Here is a 19,391-nt window from a genome sequence, read left to right as displayed (position 1 = left end):
CTTTCCCCTCGCCGGCTTCCCCTTCCTGTTTTTACCCGGCACCGAGCAGCTCCGAACAATAGGATGAGACATTACTTCAGGGATTCTCGAGGACTTACCCTTCTAATACTTCCCTCTCCCCTTCTCTTGGATGGAAATACCAGGCAGGAGAACGAGAATAACAAATAAGAAACAGAAGTAAAAAATAGATAAGCAAATGAAGAAAAGGTGAAGCAACATAGGAGGAAGGAGAACGAGAAGAGGATAACGAATAATGAATAAGAATCACAAGTAAAATAACGGACGAGGGGAGACGAAGAAGAAGAATGAAGGCGAATGTAATAAGCAAAGGAAGAGAAGGTGAAGAAGCGCAGGAAGGAGGAGAGGAGGATAAAGAAAGATGTATAATTTGCAGAGGAAGGAGAGTAAAAACGAGAGTGGGAAGATGATATGAAAGAAACGGTTAAGAAGATGTAAAAGGCAAAGTTAGGAGCATAAAGGTTCTATTACACTGGGCAGATTTTCCGTGGCTCTTCAGTCAAACCACGATTTCCGCTGGTGTGGTTCTCATATTTCCGTGGTTTTCTGACATGTCCACGATCTTCCAAAGCTACGGTAGATTTCACCATCATCATCAGCAGCAATAACAAGAAACAAATGAGAACCACGCCAACGGAAATCGTGGTTTGACTGAAGATCCACGGAAAATTTGCCCAGTGTAATAGCCCCTTAAGGATTGCCGTGGTGTTCATCTCCCTACCACTGAACCTTGATCCTGTGTCGGGAGAGAACCCATTAACCAGACACACAGGGTCAGTGCAACATCCGGGTTACCACAGCTTAACAACCCAAGGTTTCCCCAGGTACGAATTAATTGACCATCTCGAAAGGGGGGATGAACACCTGAGTGGGCACCGCGCCAACTGCCCAGACCGGGATTCTAACTTAAGCGTGCAGATTCGTAACTTGGCACGCTAACCACTACACCACGGAGACGAATAAATGAAAATGAGAAATGAAATTCAGGAAGTGAAGAAAAGGAAAATAATGGAGAAAAGGAAGGTATTGAATAAGCAGGAGCAAGAGATGCGGATGTTAAGGAAGAAATGCAAGAGGGAAGAAAAAACGACGTAAGAAAAGAATTAATAATGGGAGAATCAGAGGAAGAAGAAAAGAAAAAGTAGAAAACGGGAAAAAAATAAATAAGAGGCAAAAAGAAGAGAATGACAGGCGATGAGGAAGGGAAAGAGAATGAGGAAAAATAAATAAAATAAGAGGTGAAAGAAAAATAGAAGAGGAAGAGGAAAACGCGGTGGGAGGGAAGATAAATAAAAGAAAAAGATAAAGAAAAAAGAAAAATTAGAAGAAAAAAAAAGGAAGAAAAAATAAAAGAAGAAAAAGAAAATAAAGAAGAAGAGGAAGAAGAACAACAAGAACAAGAACAGGAACAAGAACAAAAACAAAAAGAAGGCGAAGAACAAGAAGAAGACGAGGAAGAAAAGACGAAGAGGACGAAAAAGAAGAAAAAGACGAAGAAGACGAAGACGAAGACGAAGAAAAAGAAATGAAGACGAAGAAGAAGAATAAAAGAGGAAAAAATTAAGACAAAGACGAATGAGACGAGGGAACGAATGTAAGTGACAGGACGAGGAAAAGATGGAGGAAAAGAAGGAGGAAAACATGAACTGAAAAAAAAAAACCCACTAGCGGACGGAAACGAGCAGAAGCTGTCCGACTTAAGACCCGTCCGGTAGAAGCCAAGTGACCCTTTAAGGCACTGAGTCAATGGGATGTGCATGCAGGTGCTGACGTCAGGGATACGCTCAGGTGACGTCAGGTGTGAGTGAGACATCGATTCACTCCCCCCCCACCGCCTCCGTCCCCACTCGCAGCGGATGGCACAAAAAACGGCAGCAGGCACCAGCAAAAACGCTCTCCCATATGACGTCATGTATATCGGCATGACGTCACGAATCAGGAGGGAGAGGGCGGATGACTGGCCGGGAGAGCTAAAAAAATACGTGCCTCGGTGTGTGGGTGCTTGTAAATGTTTTCGTGGTATCAGGAATTATAGGAAAAAAGATCGGAGACAATTGGATAATAAAAAAAGTGTAAAGATGTCTAATACGCGTGAGTTCAGGATAACAAAAAAACTTTAGCACTGATAAGGCATGTCGTTAGGAATGAAGGAGTCGCGAGAAAAGATCGGAGACAATAGGATAATAAAAAAAGTGTACAGGTGTTTAATACGCGTGAGTTCAAGATAACAAAAAAACTTTAGCACTGATAAGGCATGTCGTTAGGAATGAAGGAGTCGTGAAAAAAGATAGGAGACAATAGAATAATAAAAAAAAGTGTAAAGGTGCCCCATACGCGTGAGTTCAAGATAATAAAAAAACTTTAGTACAGATAAGGTGTGTCGTTATGAATGGAGGAGTAACGGAGAAAAAAAAAGGAAAAAATGACAGGAAAAGAAAAGGGTGTAAATGAGTATTAGAAATAAAATTAAATGCATTGAGAGGAGAAAGAGACGGAGTATCAGTTGAGCATTGTAAGGGAAAGGATAATATGCACAAAATGAAATTGAAGTACGTGAAAAGGAAAGGAAAAGAAGAACAATGGATGCGTTCTAGAAAAAAAAATGGTGTAGAGGAGTATTTTGTATATGGGAGCTAAAACTGTGGAACGAAAAAAATCACATTACAAAAAAAAAGGAAAATATTAGACGAAATCTCGACCTGATATCCGAATCCTTTTCAAACAACTACTTGAAAACTTAAAAATCGACATATGATACCAAGGTCCAACTCGATATAATGAAAATAATATTAAATTGCTAGGAGTAAATTATAATCCAGTATTGTAATCAACCATCAGTTAGAAAAAAAAAAGAATCCCATCAAAGTCAGCCTTTCAAAGTTCTTCACTGAATCCATATAACATAAAATGATGCAGGAAGCTCGTCAGAGTTTGAAATATAAAACATCAACAAGCAATAATAAAGTTGGAAAAATATGCATATTTTAAAGAACACGTATCGTTCGCCACAATAAACCAAAACTTTATTTTGAAAATTAATTTATTTTCAATTTTTATCCGAATCTCATCGGAGAGGAGCCGCATCACTCCAGGCGGGCGATAATATCATATTAGTAATAAAATCTGACTTACAACATGACTTCGGGAGGTCACACTAAAAAAACCCAGATATAAATTGAGTGAATGATGGCGACCATCCTCAAAATTTAATTTTGCCAAATATAGTGGCCAATGAATATCCTCTAGAATGTGCTGCTTAATTCAGTAAGTTTTTTTTTGTAGGATTTTATCGGAAAGGGTTCGAATCGCCCGCTGGGAGGAACCGCGGAAATAGTGGGAGCACTCATGCGCTCCCGCTGGTCTGCGTCAACGCACGGGTGTTTTTCTTTCTTCCAGTAATGCCGCTCCTTGTCATTCAGTCAGTCAGTGTTCATGATTCACTCGCTATCGTTATGAGTTTTTATCAGACCATTTACGAAGTTGAATCGACTTGAGATGTTTACCTAAGACTGTTCCCATATGAATTTTGCAACAATATGGCGGCCCATTTTTTACGTACAATCGTAACAGACACAGAAAAAGACAGCCAAACAACGACAAAAAACATTAAGCCCAGCACAAAATTACAAGGCAGGCATCAGTTTTAAAAACGATTCCCACAGTCATTCGGGTCATGAAGTCCAGCAAGAAATCAATTACTATGAAAAAAATAACCACGCAATCATCTCACGAACGTAAAATAGAAAAGTATGTACATACTCTAATAAAACTCTGCACATCACTTCAGCTGTCATAAGACTCTAAGAAACCACTTATTACAATATTAACCATCAATATGAATATACACCGAACACATTTTTTATAATATTAACCTAACTGGGGGAAAACTCTACGGAGACCTCTCGCCCCTATTCAATACCCCAGGCCTTGAGTGCAAACCTATGTCAAGGTGAGTACCGGCGAAGGTTTGCCTCATGTATGTACCCGGCGGAGCCTCGGGTCTGTCCTGTCTGACCGGTCTGTGATGAGCCGCGCCTTGCCACGTTTCATCGAGAGCTAGAGGACGCCGAGAAGGTGAAATGTTTTACTTGCACAATTGCCGCGCTCTGACTTGCACATTGCTCTTCCTTTCCGTCTGTGCCCTTGTGGCAAGACCTCGAGTAGAGAATACGGCCGTTGAACTGCCTTTTTTTCTCAGACATTAGTGTAGGAGAACGGGTAGAGAATGTGGGTGCTGATTTGACTCATATATGAAATCAGTGCAGAATATGTTGCACCATTGCCCCAACTCTACCTTTTATTCCTTTCTTTTGGCATCAACACCTCAAGCTGACGGCTGAATATAAAGGTGTGTTCTGGTCCGACCCAAGGAGAGAGAGATATTAGTATGATATGATTATTACTTACAATATTATATTAGCAGGAGTACAATGTTGCAGGGTTGTTAGATCAAATCGTGTGTTCCTTATTACCTTAGAAAATATAAACACCTGTTTTTATCACCGGCACACTACAAGGATATAACAGCAACAACAGAACCGAACCTAAATACTAAAGAACGGGTCCATAAGCAATGCATATAACAACCAAACAAAAGAAAAGCAAGGAAACTTAAATTCATGCATATATACATCCATCCATCCATCCATACATACATACATGCATTCCGAAATACAAGCATAATCAAAAAGACAAAGAGGACGTAATGAGATAGTTGAGGAGAGCCACGAAAGAAAGAGAGAAAAGAGAAAAGGAATAGAAAAAAGCATGCATACATACATTCAAACAAAGAAATAAAGACCACAAAGAAATATGTAAAAGAAATCGAAAGAAAAGAACCAAGGAAAATCAGATAATCCATGAAAAAAACTAAAAAAGAACAATACAAAACAAAAGAAGAAATAAAGAAAACAAGTGTATAATTATCATGAACACGGCAGCACGCAACACTTGACTGACACTCATGATATGGCTTCTGGGTACACACACACACACACACACACACACACACACACACACACACACACACACACACACACACACACACACACTCCCTCACTCCTGCCACCTCCACACACACACTCATACCCACATCCATACACAGACACTCACACTCAGCCCCCCCCACACACACACCCACACACACCCACACACCCACACACCCACACCCACTCCGGGCCAAGCTTCGGAGTGACAATCTATAAAACTTTAAGAAATTATCGGAGCATCAGTATTAAGAACTTAGATGTTAGAACTTCCAGAGCATCAATATTAAGCACTTGAGACCCTTTGGGGAATCAATATTCATCACCCAAGACTTCCCAAAGCATCAGTATTTTCCTCCCCGAGTCCGGTTTTGACCACGTTTTGTCATGCGCTGAGGCCAACACCTTTTCGTGTCTGACTTTCCTTTTTCAGTAAAATACTTAGTCTAGATTTTCTGGAGACCACATACGAACTGGGAAACTCACTAAGAAAATGGTGTACCTGGAAATGGTGGGAAATGCTGGAATGGTGTGTCTTTTTACTTGGAACTATTTTTTTCTATGTTAACTTAAATAAAACTTCAGTCTAATTAGTGTGGATTCAAATTTTTTTTTACGTTTACGCCTATAGCCAAGGTAGGCTTGCCTGAGGGGCCTGGATGGTGTTCGACCCCAGCCCGTCATGGCGCAGGCAAGTGTTTATAGTGGCGCCATCTTCCTATCCTATCCAAATCTTCCTGTCATATCCAAACAAAGCCTCATCCATTGTCTTTATGCCCTAAACCTTTAACAACAGTGTCATATGTCCCAAGATACAGATGCATACAAGAAGCCGGTTACATAAGTCCATTTCATCCTGCCATTACCTTCCATTTCACTGACTGCGTCTTCAAACATATGAACATAAGTCACTGGTGAAGGTGACTTATTTTCGTCTATTGGATAAAGGAAGGTGACGCGCTCTGGGCACACACCCTCATGAGGAAATCCCAACCGATTGTTTCAAGGTCGAGTAAAACAGAATACAACATTTTTTTTTTTACAGCTAAGGAGACAGCTCAAGGGCGCAAATAAAAAAAATAATAAAAAGGCCCGCTACTCACTGCATAATGTGACGCGGTTATAATCTCGTCACGGTTGGGTGAAACATTATTTTTTCTCAGGTAGGAGGATGCAGATAGATGGTTAAACAAAAAAACGAAAAATGGCTTGACATGCTGGTAAAACAGAGCAATAGACATACAAATAAGTAAACAAATGCATAGTTATCAAGAATAAATATCCTCACAGTCATGCACTTGAAATTATTGAACTGAATAAGAGGTTGGTGACGACCTCCTCAAAAAAAAACCTCTCGTCACTTCCTCTCACTAACACGAGTAAATGAATGTATTTCCATTTATGTATGTCCCTCATTTCCGCTTCATCCTACAAACACATGCTTAATTAATACTAGTGGCCACCCTTCACATCCGGGATGATACATATTGATACCTGCACTTCGTTACCCCGGGAATGTGAAGATCATGTCCCATTTGTATATGAATCTCCTTCGCGTTCCCTCCATCTAAAAACACAGGGTGGGTATGACTCCCCCATCGATATTCCCACAGACCCTCATGATACGTACTCGTCGGCATCTCGGGAATTTGACCACCTTGCCTAATCACTGAGTCACATCATCCTCCTCCTCCCCCGCATCGCTGACTCCATTACAAAACGTATGGCCAACAATCCTTAGATATGTGTGTGATGCCGTTCCCTTCCTTAATCATTTATTTTTTCGTTCCCTCATTCTTCCCTTCCATCCACCTCCTCTTTCATTCTTTTCCTCATTTTTTTCCTCGTTCCCCTCCTCCCTCCCGTCCACAATCGATGTTTTCCTTCATTCCTTTCTTTCCTTAAATAAGTAGGCAAGAAGCGGCGTGGCGTGAGAGGCTGGGAATAGGGCGAAAAGGTCATAGGGGAGAAAAAGACCCACGGAGAGGAGGAGGGATGCCGGGGAACAAAAGCAACGATGACGAAGACGACGGACTCCTTGAGGGGTAGGCAAAAGAGGCTTGACTTTCTTAATGCCGCCCTGCCCTCCTGAGACTTTGTGGCGTTTGGGCTTTGAGGCAGACGAATTTTTTTTATCTGTCTGTCCTATTGTTTCTCTCTCTCTCTCTCTCTCTCTCTCTCTCTCTCTCTCTCTCTCTCTCTCTCTCTCTCTCTCTCTCTCTCTCTCTCTCTCTCTCTCTCTCTCTCTCTCTCTCTCTCTCTCTCTCTCTCTCTCTCTCTCTCTCTCTCTCTCTCTCTCTCTCTCTCTCTCTCTCTCTCTCTCTCTCTCTCTCTCTCTCTCTCTCTCTCTCTCTCTCTCTCTCTCTCTCTCTCTCTCTCTCTCTCACATTGTTAAACTAGGTGTTCAACGTCGGGCAACAAAAATGATCCCTTCCTTGCGCAACAAACCCTACGACGAAAGGTTCTCAGCCCTTAACTTGCTCTCTCTTGAAAAACGTCACCTCCGAGGAAAACTAGTTGTATGTTTTGAAATCCTTAATGGCTTTACGAATGTGGACATATCAAAACTGTTTATGATCGATGACACTTTGTGAACGAGAAATAATGGCACAAAACTTAATTGTAAACAAGTAAATTCAGACTACACCAAATTCTTCTTCAACAACGCTGTAGTGCAAGAATGGAATTAGCTCCCACCTCAGTTGTCCAGTGTAACACCATTGACTCCTTTAAAAACAAGCTCGACCGACACTTTCTTCAACTTGATATTAACTAAAGTAGAAATGCTAAGTTTTGGAGCTATCTGATTCATGTAGAATAACTCAGCTTCAAGGACAGACCACCTAGTCTGGACCATAGGGTCTGTGTGGTCTGAATTTCTAAGTAAACCTGTGTAAATCTCTCTCTCTCTCTCTCTCTCTCTCTCTCTCTCTCTCTCACATAAATTTCAATACAATAAGAAAGAGCGAGTGAGGGAGACGGAGAACAAAACACAACGCTTGGAAACTGGAGTTTTCTGCTTCTTTCTGCCACGTGGACGACGGAGCTACGTCACAAGACTGTTACCCCGCCTTTATTGCGCTAAGAGATTGTGGGATAAGGGCGAGGCTGTATATCGCTAAGGAATACCATTACTACTGTGTCTTAACTTAAGCTACTACTGAAGTGCCGTAAGCGTCGAGGTTTAGACAAAGGCTGATGCAAACCGAAGCTGTGTCATTATTTACACAGTGAGTATGCCGCTCAGTCACTGTTGGTAATGATGACACGACACTAATAAGATTTCTTTGGTCTACGTAATCAACTTCTCTTTGTGTGCGCTGCCTACGGATGGAGTCTCGGGTGTCCTTCATCCACTTGCTATGATCTGGAGTGGGTCTCGTCTTGTTTAGTGCATGGTCTGTTGCTAGGTTACCTTATGCCGATGAATCTTGATGCTGCCGTGACCATGAAGCGAAAGATCATGGTCAAACACACACACACACACACACACACACACACACACACACAGATAGCTACTCTCCCTTCCTCCCCCCCCCCCCCCCAACACACACACACACACACACACACACACACGGTGACCTCACGCCCCGACACGGCCAGTACTTAGTGGCGCCGGAAGACCGTCGTATCGCAACATGTTCCTCGTGAGCGTCAGTGTCACCTCCAAACCACAGGCACTTCCCAACGCGGCGCCACAAGGGAAATAAAACAACGCTGACTCTGCCTATCAGTTCCGCCGCGTTTCACGGCCTATACCCGAACGGACACCCACGCACCTATTCCTCTCTACCTGAGTCTCTACATCCATGTAACGCTACGCCCCCGCCTCCCCTCTCTCCGCCCCGCGCTGGCAGACAGGACGGAGCATGACATGGGTGAGGAAACAGGAAAACTTAGTAGCGTTAAGAATGTGTCAGGCAACCATGCCCTTAACCTTGATCTTGAATGACGTCACGGCATAGCAGGGTGGTGGCGTCACGCGCCAAGTCGACGGTTCTCAGCGGCTCCGGCTTGGGCTCTCGGGCTCTCGGGGTCATCTTCACAACGTCATTTTTTTGCGACTTGTTAGTCAGCAGTGGATCCAGTAAACGCGACACGGAGTGGGATGGAGGGAGGCGAAACATACGAGGCGTTGGAACGTGATGAGACGACGGCACGGCAGTCCTGGCAACCAGCAAGGGACGGTTGCCACACCTGACCAACGGGTCTGTCAGCCGCCCGCTGACAGCTACCGATCGGGACGGTATTTTGTTGGGACATGACATGCTCCGCCGCAGCTTCGTAACCGCCCGTGGTTCCTCTGGCACCTGGCTGTCAGTTTCTGGAATGTTTTTATGAAGTGGTAGAGTTACCAGGTTGGGGCTTCGTCTTGAGATTGAAAAATGCTTTTTTGAAAGTTTCTAAGCATGACAAAAGTTGCAGATAAAGCCATAGATTCCATAAGACTCGGACGCTACTGCATACATTTTTCATATAACAATATCATCAACATGGTAGATAAGAACAACTAATATTTATTCCAAACCGCTATTGAAATAGCGATTACAAAACCATCGTCGCTGTTGTAAGACATTCGCAGTCTGTTGTAGACACCATTACTATTACAAAATATCGACCTGCTGGAAGAGAATCACAGAGGCGACAAACAAAGGCATAATCCTTCTCTTGACTGCAAACACTGGTGTAGCCATCGCCTTGGCCTGAATCTGCAGCAGTCTGGGACTTTTCCGCGGGTGTGGCTCGTTGGCAGGCAGGCCGCTTCCTGTATCTCGTCATGCCTCCACCCACAACAATACCGAGAAGCAATGGCGTCAAAGAAACAACGGTTACTCATCCCTGACGCCGGAAGGAGTGCCTCATACCTTCATCTGGATGGACGGTGACTCCTAGGCTGTTGGGATCGTCTTCCTCCACATCCTACCTCCCCCCTCCTGACTGACCCTGAATCATGAACAGGCTGGAAAGAAATTACTCATCCCAGAAATCGAGGAAACTTTAGTGCCTCATCCCAATGCCGGGTTAGCGGATGAATCGTCTTCTATTAATAAGTCTTGATTTACAGAGAAACGTTAGCGCCCCGGAAAAAAATGTTATTATTCATCCAGACGCCGGAAGAAGCTGAGGTGACTCGTTCCATGCCTCGTTCGTCTGCCAGGAAGTCTGCTGGAAGATGACTCGTTAGCTATTAATAAGACCGTCTTCATTCCCATCCTCTGAGTGACCCTGAGCCGCCAAGGTCCGAGGAAGTGCCTGGAATGAATGGCCGCGCTTGGCTCACGCTGCTGCAACGCCTGAGACTCAAGGTTGGATTGCATTCCTTGGGCTACGTCACTTCACCCCCCGAAGACTTCCATGACTTCCATAAGTATTCATCTCTTAAGGTTTCTCGTAGTTTCTTGATCGTTTCCTTGTCCTGCTTGAGAATACAATGAAAAGTGTGAATACATAGAAAAAAAACAAGATATCCCAACGAGATTTTATTGTGTTCTTTTTGGTTACTTTAAACAACCCCCCAAAAAAGCATAAACTTCCATCTCTTAAAAAAGTTTCCCTCGTTTTTCTTTAAGTGGATCCATTCGCCACTTCAAAACCTTAAAAAAAAAGCGATAAAAAACTATTAAAACTGAGATATTCAACTTTCATGCACTTTTCCTATATCCTACGACTTACTCCACATTATAAACCATCACCAGCATTTCCAAACGCATCTCTTACAATTGTTTTTTCAAGAGTTTATTTTTGTGCATTTTTAGAACTCGGCAGAAGGGATGAAAGACGTTAAAACCCAGTAAGTAATTTGATCCTAAACGAGCCATTAACCTAATATCTTTTTACTTATTTCCCTCTTCCCTAACGGTCTGGACATCCTCATCACCATCCCACCTTTCTCTTTTTTTTACCTCCTCCTCCTCCTCCGCCTCCTCCTCCAGCCGTCCTTCTCCTCTGCCTTCCATTAGCCCTTGGCCGTTTATCCGTTCATTAGTCAAGACGACACCTGGCCGCCTCCTTCATTCATTACCTTTCCCTCCCCAGTTTCGCTTTTCACCTATATAGAACTCTCACTTACACCCTCCAGGACTTTCTCTCCCTCTCCCTCTCTCTCTCACTCCCCCCCCCCACCCCCACCCCACCCACACACTTTCCCTTATCGTTTCAGCTTTCCCCGGCTCACCTCTCCCTCCTGTCGTCTCATCTCCCTTTCTATGGAACTATTTCAAGCCGGGAAAGTGAAGGTCTGTCGAGGCTGATTCACTTCAGAGGCGCGTAACTTGTGCTTGGCGAGGATGACGGTGGTGGTTTGTTGGAGCGGTACCGAGGGAGACGAAGAGACGGAGAGAACGTTGGATTGCATATTCGAACTAAGGATGAATAAATAAAATGTGAATGTTTGCTTGTGATGGTGATTCATAGTTGTGCTTCTGAGGGAAACGAAGTAGTGAATGCAAAGATCGATAAGTTGTTTTGTTTCTTCAGTGTTTGCAGGCCCTATATATCACCCCAATAAGCAAGCTCCTGAGGTTAAGCAGTCGGCTCCAGTCTGGTAGCGGCGTGGGCAAACATATTTCACAGTTAAGTCGATTTGGTTGCACTAAGGAAAGGAAAAACAAGGAAGAACAGAGCCGAACCTGAGTCATGTTACGCCATGCCCCTGTGAACATCTCATTTTTCTGTTTGTTGTATATTTGAAAGGGTTAACTGCAAGCCCGAGGAAGATGAATATGGATGAACCTTTATAACCTCGTATTCACCTCTGCCTCACGTGATGATTAGACTATTTGGTGTCCTTGAATCTTATATACCGAGAAGGTCTGGAAAGGGGGTATGTATGATGTAGATAAGGTAATGTAGATGAGATGCGGATGAGTTACTTGCGTGTACATGGCCATCCTATTCAGAGAGAGAGAGAGAGAGAGAGAGAGAGAGAGAGAGAGAGAGAGAGAGAGAGAGAGAGAGAGAGAGAGAGAGAGAGAGAGAGAGAGAGAGAGAGAGAGAGAGAGAGAGAGAGAGAGAGAGAGAGAGAGAGAGAGAGAGAGAGAGAGAGAGAGAGAGAGAGAGAGAGAGAGAGAGAGAGAGAGAGAGAGAGAGAGAGAGAGAGAGAGAGAGAGAGAGAGAACAAAGAAAGACAAGAAAAAGAAAGGAAGGAAGGAAGGAAGAAAGAAAGAAAGAAAGAAAGAAACAAATAAACACACTAACAAACAAACATTCGATCCAAGTTTTTCTAAGGAGGATAACACATTCGAAAAGACGTCAATTATAGGCCACCACCTCCTCATAATTGCCGCCCAGTCAACCAAACGTATTTTATATAGACAGGTATTCGTTCTGCGCGCCGGTGATATTGCCAATACTCATAAACGTATCGGGCTCCCATAACTAACATTTTCCAAGGCCACAGAGAAGACTAACCGGATTTTCATGGGTGATTTTTTCCTTTCAAAGTGCAGGAGTCGTATAAAACTACCTCACTAGGGCCCCTAAACAGTTCATGAAAATCTCACCAACTTCTACGAGAGGCTTTTTCAAACAGCCGAACTGAGGAGCCGAGGCGTTCTAGGGGCCTTGGGCTTTATGTGGAGGCAAGAAACCGGAGATGAAAAGTTTCGTTTAGTCGGCGCAACATCTGTGGTCATATGCCGGAGAGAGACAGAAGGGGAAGGAATTATACGAGAAGGGAACAGAACCCAGGAGACGGGACACAACACCCGATTAATACCTGGTACCCATTCACTGCTGGGTGGACAGGGGCGTAGGGTATCGGAAAAGCCGCCCAAATTTTTCCACTCCGCCCGGGAATCGATCCCGGGCTCTCTCTGTTGTGAGCCGAATGTGCTAACCACTGCGCCACGAAGCCCCCTAACCGGAGATGAAGGCAAAAAAGATGTCACAGTAGCATAACCACGGGAAATGACGAGATGCCATTAGACTTACAAGAAGAGCCCGGACGGAAAAAAGGGAATGAGAGAGAGAGAGAGAGAGAGAGAGAGAGAGAGAGAGAGAGAGAGAGAGAGAGAGAGAGAGAGAGAAAAAGAAAGAAAGAAAGAAAGAAGAAAAGACAGAAAGACAGAAAGATAGAAAGAAACAAACAAACTAACAAACAAAGAAACAAAGAAACAAACACACTAACAAACAAACAAATAAACACACAAAGAGACAGATAAGGAACGAAATAAAGAAACCAAAAGATGAGCAGAAAACAAAAACAAAAACACTTAAAAGAAAACCAAAAAAAAAGAAGATGAAAAAGAATCACAGACACGAAGGAAAAAAAAAAAAAAGAAAAAACAGCCGCTCTAATGAACGTTCCGGGTGACAAAAACGTTAAACGCCCCCGAGTCTCCGTTACGCCGGCGAGGAGGACGTTTCTTGCGCGTCAAAGTGGCGTAATTTAACGTTTTTTTTTCTTTCCGACGAGGAGGGAAAGGAAAGCCCTGCGGTGGTGTGGCTCTCAGGGGTTTATCACACTCCTTCAGCCCCTTCCCTAACATTTACTTGACCTTTGCTTTCCTTTTTTCCTCTATACTTCTTTTTCCTCTCTCTCTCTCTCTCTCTCTCTCTCTCTCTCTCTCTCTCTCTCTCTCTCTCTCTCTCTCTCTCTCTCTCTCTCTCTCTCTCTCTCTCTCTCTCTCTTTTCTTCTCCTCCATCCATTCCTTACTTTCCCGCTTCTTTTCCTCAATCCCTCATCATTCTCTTCATCCATAACCCTCTTTACTTCTTGACCTTTGCCTTCCTTTTTCCTCTATACTTTTTTTTCCTCTCACTCTCCATCTCCTTTATTCTCCTTCATCCATTCCCTACATTCCCGCTTCTTTTCCTCACTCCCTCATCATTCTCTTCACCCATAACCCTCTTTACTTGTTTCTCTCCTCTCTTTCTCCTCTTTTTTTTCCCCTTCTCCCTTCAATCCTTTTCCCATTTCCTTATGTTTCTCTTTATCTCGGCTACTTTCACCTTCCTCTGCTTACTGATTTTCTCTTTCCAGTCCCTACTTCTCTCTCCTCTTCCTTTTTTACCTTCTCCATTCCTCCCCTACTTTCTCCTTCCACTCTTTCATCATTCTCCTCATCCATAACTGCTTTAAATTTTCCCCTTCTTCCTTCTCCGTTTTCCTCTCTCTCCTCTTCCTTCAATCCTCTGCCCTTTTCCCTATCATCTCCTCTCCTCCTCTGTCTTTCCATTCCTCGGTCCCTTCCCTTCCTCCTATTCTGCTTTCCCTTTCCCTTCTAATTCTCTCTCTTCTCTCTTCCCATTCCTCAGTTCTTTATTTCTTTTCCTTTGCTTCATTCTTCCCTTCTATAACATTCTCACCCTTTCCCTCTCTCCCCTCAGTTCCCTGCCCCTTCCCCTTTGCTCCCTGCTCCCCCCTTAACACTCTCTCCCTCCCCCTCCTTCCCATCAGTTCCCTTCCACCTTCCCCTTCATTCCCCGCGGCAACCATTAGCCCTCAAGGTCACAAGAGTGTGGGAGGGGAAGGAGCACCCCTCACACAAGCGTTTTTTTCTCTTTTTTTCTCCCTCCCTCTCTCCTCCTCCTTTGCCTCCTGTTCAGGGTTATATTCTCAAGGGCACGGCGCACGGGAACGAACGAACGAACGAACGTCTAGGCGGCAATTGTGGTTCCCGGAGCCGAATGAGTGTTGGTAGTGGTGGTGGAGGTGGAGGTGGAATGAGTGGAGTGACTTGCTGGGTGGGTAATTATGTGGATTAGATGCGGTGGGGAGATAATGGCGTAATGGAAGATGTAACGTAATAGAATGTAACGTAACAGAAGATGGGAAATGATAATGAAATAGAAGATGATGATGGGACGCTATTTTTTTGTGAGTGGAAATGAGAAGTGAACCGAACAACACCAATATCAATGAAAATCACAGTAAAAAGAGAATGACGAAGGTGACACAAACAACAGCAGAAACAACAACTTTAACAACCACAGCACCAATAACAGCAACATAGCGGATGATGACGACGGTGACTGTGGTGACGGAGACGACGACTACGACGAAGACAAACACAACAGCAACATATGACCAGACAGGCATGCGGGGGGGGGGGGAATGGGCGTGCACAGTCATTACAACTACCAATAACGTTACTATTACACTATAGCTACCAACAACAACAACAACAACACAACCAATACCACTAATAATATTGATAATACTGCTAATGTTACTGTTGCTACTAGTAAAGCTGCTGTTGCTACTTCTACTACTACTACTACTACTCTGCTACTACTACTACTACAACTACTACTATAGACATCAATGAAGCCAAGGAGCCAGCCAGGTGCGTCGTGTGTTGTGGCGGCGGGGCGGCGGCGGCGGGGCGGTGACGGGTCGGCGTCCCTCGTCCCTTCCCCGCGGGCACCCTAGCCCCGAGGCCCCGCCAGCCCGACACCCCGGGACCCGGCGGCCGTTAAAACTACCGCTCTCACCTGAGGCCCCGCGTAATTACCGCACTCATCAGGGCGGGGAGGACGCGTTCACCTGGGAAACACCTATTGTACCGGGGCTCGGCTCTTTATTATTCCCTTTAAAAGGAGTTATATTGTTGGCTTAAAACACACACACACACACACACACACACACACACACACACACACACACACACACACATACAAGCACACCCACACAAACAAACATACAAACACACAAGCACATTTGCCTGTAGTAGCAACGCATAAGTTCTAGTGTATGTGTGTGTGTGTATGTGTGTGTGTGTGTACGTGTGTGTGTGTGTATGTGTGTGTATATATATATATATATATATATATATATATATATATATATATATATATATATATATATATATATATATATATATATGTGTGTGTGTGTGTGTGTGTGTGTGTGTGTGTAGGTAACAGTGGATCAGTGTCGCCGTGAGTCTTGTCCCGCGTCCCGAGCAGCGGGTGGCGAACCTTCCACACCACCAGCCCGAAAAGTGAAAGCACGTCCAAGCGAGGGAGGAGTGAGGGTGTGCCTGAGGGCGGCCGAGAGGGGGAGGACGCAGGAAGGGCCCGCAGGCAGGAGGGTACGGGACAGGCCGGTAGGAGGAATGATGGGAAGGGGGGGATAATGAAGGAGAAGGAAGCACGTAACAGGGGTAAGGATCGTAAAAGAGGAAGTAAGCAAAAAGGACGTAAGGATGTATGTCAAAACCGTCCTGTCAAGGGCCACTAGAGTTAGCGCACAATCAGGACGTCGAGGAAGGCACGAAGGTTGTCTGCGGTTAGTTGTTCCTGGGCCATAAATGGGAGGCACGAGGATAATTTTCATGTCGTTACGCGGCCGCAGAAAGAAACCACCGAGCCATTTTTACTTTTCAAGGTTGCAGGCTTACAATGACCTTTGAAAGTAATATTCTCCGCCAGACAATACTCCCCCACTGCATTGTTACCTTAGCCGAGAAAACGTCTTTGTGGCGGCGGAAACACTCTGTCGCCGGAACGATACACCTTTCCTCGCACGGCGTAATGTCAGGGTGTGTGACCTCCGACTTTACGTGATCGCACTTCAAAGTAATAGTTTGTTCACCGCGACGCCACGCCTCCAGCCAGGTGACGGTCGTGACGGGGTTCCAGAAGTAAGGCAAACGGGAGGCGCACTAGGAGAGAATAGTAATACATTAAAGGAACTAACAAAGCATTTCTGATTGATTGAATTTCATTATCTAATTCAATGTCACTCCTTTTCAAAGTGTCCTTGAGGCGACCCAGTTTGGGTTTACGAATCCATTGCATGATTTCTGTGGTTCAGCGCTTCACCAGTGTGTGGCACCCGTGTCCAGTATTTATTTGTCCGTCGAAGGAAGCGACCAAGTAAGTACACGATAAGTGTCCTGAGATCTGGTACTGGCTCGAGACCCTGACCTTGAAGAGCCCTGTATCAAGGATGGGAGCCGTACAAGGCAGTAAACTAAGAGGCAGGAAAACACCCCCTTTAAAGTAACAACCTTCACAACGGAAAGTTATATATAAAAAATGTAACGTAACGTTCAAGCCAAAAGTTGTCAAGGTTACTACACCACAAGAACTAATTACAAATCGAAAGGAAAAAAAGTATATATATATATATATATATATATATATATATATATATATATATATATATATATATATATATATATATATATATATATATATATGTTTATATTTAGTTTTGATTAGCTTGTAATATTTATTGGTAGCTTTCTAGCCACCGAGCACATAAAAAGATTCTGACTCAACCATAGAAATAACCTTTTTCCATGACCTTGAGACACGGGACCCATACCGGTCATAAAAACACGTCTGGCCTAGCTGGTTTAGCCTCCCATCGATCAATTAGTCCTTATAAAAATGTTTGTAGATAACCTTTCTGAAATGCTTGTTTTTATATTTCGTTTTTATTACCACTAGTGGTCAGGGAGAGGAGAAAAGGTAACTGTATTCTGTTTCCCATCCAGGAGAACTGTAACCCACCTCCTTTACATAACCTCTCCCAATGCAACGAAAAAAGATTGACATGATCCATTCTTAATTCTGTACAAGAGTCTGTATTGAAGAAATGACCAAAAAATGTAGGGAACAGGGACTGTGGAGGGCAAAAAGAAGGAGTTACTTAAGGTTATGTTTTGTTATGTTAAGCTAGGATGTTACGGTGATTTTTTTTATTTTAGGTTATGTTTTGTTCATTTATGTTAAGGCAGGAGGTATAAGTGTTCATAGTGAGGAACGGATCAGGGGTGAGGGAGGAAAAGGGGGGGTGGCGAGCAAAAAGAAATGGTTAGTTAAGGTTAGGTTTAGCTAATTTATGTTAAGCTAGGATAAGTTACGGTATTTCAACTTATCTTACGTTAAGGTTTGGTTATGTTTGGATAAGTTAGGGTATTTTGGCTTAGATTAGGCTTGGTTAAGTTAGTATAAGTCAGGGTATTTTGGCTTATATTAGGCTTGGTTAAGTTAGTATAAGTTAGGGTATTTTAGCTTATATTAGATCAGGCTTGGTTATGTTCGTATAAGTTAGGGTATTTTGGCTTATATTAGATCAAGCTTGGTTAAGTTAGTATAAGTTAGGGTATTTTGGCTGATATTAGATCAGGCTTGGTTAAGTTAATATAAGTTAGGGTATTTTGGCTTATATTAGATCAAGCTTGGTTAAGTTAGTATAAGTTAGGGTATTTTGGCTTATATTAGATCAAGCTTGGTTAAGTTAGTATAAGTTAGGGTATTTTGGTTTATATTAGATCAGGCTTGGTTAAGTTAGTATAAGTTAGGGTATTTTGGTTTATATTAGATCAGGCTTGGTTAAGTTAGTATAAGTTAGGGTATTTTGACTTATATTAGATCAAGCTCGGTTAAGTTAGTATAAGTTAGGGTATTTTGACTTATATTAGATTAAGCTTGGTTAAGTTAGTATAAGTTAGGGTATTTTAGCTTAGATTAGCCTTGGTTAAGTTAGTATAAGTTAGGGTATTTTGGCTTATATTAGATTAGGCTTGGTTAAGTTAGTATAAGTTAGGGTATTTTGGCTTATATTAGATCAAGCTTGGTTAAGTTAGTATAAGTTAGGGTATTTTGGCTTATATTAGATCAAGCTTGGTTAAGTTAGTATAAGTTAGGGTATTTTGGCTTATATTAGATCAAGCTTGGTTAAGTTAGTATAAGTTAGGGTATTTTGACTTATATTAGATCAAGCTTGGTTAAGTTAGTATAAGTTAGGGTATTTTGACTTATATTAGATCAAGCTTGGTTAAGTTAGTATAAGTTAGGGTATTTTGATATTAGATCAAGCTTGGTTGTTAGGTATTTTGGCTTATATTAGATCAAGCTTGGTTAAGTTAGTATAAGTTAGGGTATTTTGGCTTATATTAGATCAAGCTTGGTTAAGTTAGTATAAGTTAGGGTATTTTGACTTATATTAGATTAAGCTTGGTTAAGTTAGTATAAGTTAGGGTATTTTGACTTATATTAGATCAAGCTTGGTTAAGTTAGTATAAGTTAGGGTATTTTAGCTTAGATTAGCCTTGGTTAAGTTAGTATAAGCTAGGGTATCTTGGCTTATATTAGATTAGGCTTGGTTAAGCTAGTATGAGTTAGGGTATTTTGGCTTATATTAGATCAGGCTTGGTTAAGTTAGTATAAGTTAGGGTATTTTGGCTAATATTAGATCAGGCTTGGTTAAGTTAGTATAAGTTGGGGTATTTTGGCTAATATTAGATCAGGCTTGGTTAAGTTAGTATAAGTTAGGGTATTTTGGCTAATATTAGATCAGGCTTGGTTAAGTTAGTATAAGTTAGGGTATTTTAGCTTATATTAGATCAGGCTTGGTTAAGTTAGTATAAGTTAGGGTATTTTGGCTTATATTAGATTAGGCTTGGTTAAGTTAGTATAAGTTAGGGTAT

The sequence above is a fragment of the Eriocheir sinensis genome, chromosome 32 (assembly GCF_024679095.1).
Source record: "Eriocheir sinensis breed Jianghai 21 chromosome 32, ASM2467909v1, whole genome shotgun sequence".
Lineage (NCBI taxonomy): Eukaryota > Metazoa > Arthropoda > Malacostraca > Decapoda > Varunidae > Eriocheir > Eriocheir sinensis.
This window is presented reverse-complemented; position numbering follows the sequence as displayed.